We start from the raw sequence: 2,939 nt of genomic DNA, 5'->3' as shown, positions 1-2,939 counted from the left end.
CTTTAATTTCTCCCTGAAAGGCTGCGGCTTTCCSTGTCGGCCACCGCAGGGAGCCAGAGCACCGCAGAGGAGACACCTTCAGTTTCTGAATGCTAAAAAAAGCACTCAAAACGATGCCCTGAACAGATCCATGATATTCATACGCTTATGTCTGATAAAAGGCCAGCTAATTGTAATTTCTAAAAGGGATGAGAGAAAGAAGCAGCACAAAAATCTCCACCCACCTCCCTCCAGCCCCGCTCAGACTTACCCCAAATTCCAGCCTGGGGTAAAGGAGCCACACTCAGCCAAGGTGACACTGCCAGTCAGGTGCAATGGCCTTAACAGAGGGAGARAAAATTAAAATTAAATCGAAATGAAAAGGTTTGAGGGATGAGAAAATGGCTGCAGAAATGCAAAGATCCAGTAAAGGAGCTGTCAGTGGTTTTGCCACTGAGCACAAACCCATCTTGAGGAGCAGGAAAATCCATTTTCACTTCTCTGGGAGGAGAAAGAAGAACTCCTGAGCTYCTCCAGGTTGGAATGGTGCAGCAGRGAACWGARCAAAGGCAGGGCACGGTTCCATCCATCCAAGGGACTGGAGGGATTTGGGGAACCCTGACCCCAAAAAAAGCAACCCCAGAGCCTTCCCTTCAACCCCCACCAGGAATTTGGGTCATTGATGTTCTCCCTTTGAAAGGAATTGGTGTTTTTTATAACGAATGGTTGGGTTGTGGCTTAAAAATCTTTTTCAGCTAAATGGAAACTGTGTGAAAATCAACCCTCCTTTGTCAGAATTTGTGAAGGGAAGCCCCCCCTCCCCGTAATCCCCAGACTGAAAAAAATTAAAGCTGGGCATTTTGATAATTTWTAGATAAAATTTAGAAAAAAAGATCAAGACTTTTAAATGAATTAATTGAATAAATTAATTACATTCAAACCTCATTAATCAAGTTCAGGCATCCAATTCAGGATGGGCAGAGCCCATTAAACCAAACATTCACCATTTCCACAGCCAGGCAGCAGAAAAGTGCCTTTTTTGGGGGGGAAAAAGCTTCCCATTAGCTGTGAAACTGCATTTTTGGGTTTGTTATCTGCAGGAAATCAGTAAATTAATATAGAGTGACAAATGAATAAACTTTAAAGTGCTGTTTTAGTGATACTCAGGAGCRGCTAAAGAAGGGCAGACCGCAGGCATCAGATTTTTTTTTTTAATTTTTATTTGAACACAGTATTCTGACAGAATGCAAAGTCAAAATCCTCAGTTAGTATCAGTATTTACACCAGTGAGAATGGGGATAAAGGTGGAGTCGATGTTTCACTCGGTAAAAAGATTTTTTTCTTTTTTCTTTTTTTAACAAGATAGAAGGCCCCCAAAAGTAGGGAATGCTGGGGAAGGATGGCCATGGARGGGCTGAGAACAACTATCAAAACAGCCTGGTGGTGAAAAATGTGGGGTTTGAAGGCTCCGTACAAAAGTGTGAACAGAAACTCGGGAAACCGGAGGGACGGGACGGGCTGCGGTCACCGGGATGGAGGGGATGGACCCGCGGGGACACACGGAGCGATGTCCCCAAATCGGGCCGAAGTGTCCCCAAATCGGGCCGTCGGGGACACACGGAGCAATGTCCCCAAATCGGGCTGCGGTGTCCCCAAATGGGGCTGCGGTGTCCTCAAATTGGGCTGCGGTGTCCCCAAATCGGGCCGAAGTGTCCCCAAATCGGGCCACGGTGTCCCCAAATTGGGCCGAAGTGTCTCCCAATAGGGCCGTCGGGGACACATGGAGCAATGTCCCCAAATCGGGCCACGGTGTCCCCAAATCGGGCCGCTCCTTCCCCGAGGGGACACACGGAGCGATGTCCCCAAATCGGGCTGCGGTGTCCCCAATCGGGCAGAAGTGTCCCCAAATCGGGCCACAGTGTCCCCAAATTGGGCCGCAGTGTCCCCAAATCGGGCCGAAGTGTCCCCAAATCGGGCTGCGGTGTCCCCAAATCGGGCCGAAGTGTCCCTAAATCGGGCCGCGGTGTCCCCTAATTGGGTCACAGTGTCCCCAAATCGGGCCCAAATGTCCCCTAATTGGGTCACAGTGTCCCCAAATCGGGCCGCTCCTTCCCCGCGGGGACACACGGAACGATGTCCCCAAATCGGGCCGCTCGGGAAGGCAATTCCGTGGAATTTTTCCCGTCGGGGGCGATGGAAAAGCACGGCTGGGGAGCACTGAAGCGCTCCCGGTGCTCACGGGTCCCTCCTGCCCGCTCCGTCCGTCCCAAATCACAGCTTTGGGGTGCGGGGGACCTTAGAGCTCAGCAGTGCCACCCCCGAACTGTCACCGGGTGCTGGGCTCGGAGCTGTCACCTTTTGGGATAAAATCGCCAATCCAGGTGGGACAGMTGCCCCAAATCCCACCCGGAGGGTGCTGATGGGTGTCCCCGGGCAGAATTTTGGGAATTCTGATGCGATTCCTGCGCAGMTTTTGGGGGTTACAACACGCACGGGTGACAAACCCAGCCCAAACTCGGCACAAAAATGGGACAAACGAGGATGGAGCCGTCCCCAGCTGCGTTTCACGGATTCATTTCTTTGGGAGAAAAGAAACAAATCCTGGGGACCGTGAGCCCCAGAGCCCCGGGGATGGGTCAGGAAGGGCTGGGTTTGACACCGGGCTTTGGAACGGGTCCTGCCCCAAAACCCCTCCCCGTGCACCCCAGGAGCRAAGGAAAACAAAATGCAAGAAACCCCACACTTAGCAAATGACAAGACCATTGTTTTTCACAGCTGGAAATGGTGTGATGCCACTGGAACAGACTGCAGATTCCCAAGGAATACATGGATACAGCCTCCACACCCCCCTCATCCTTCTGGGAACGCCAGAGTCAGCTCGGGTTGTTTTTCTCATTTAAAGGCTTCTGTTCTTTGTAAGAGTTGTTCTCTTTCTGTTTGCTTTTTCTCTTTTTTTTTTT

This window comes from Malurus melanocephalus, unplaced genomic scaffold (assembly GCF_030028575.1).
Source record: "Malurus melanocephalus ecotype Western Australia unplaced genomic scaffold, MMel_1.1 scaffold_574, whole genome shotgun sequence".
Lineage (NCBI taxonomy): Eukaryota > Metazoa > Chordata > Aves > Passeriformes > Maluridae > Malurus > Malurus melanocephalus.
Note: the sequence above shows the minus strand (reverse complement) of the source record.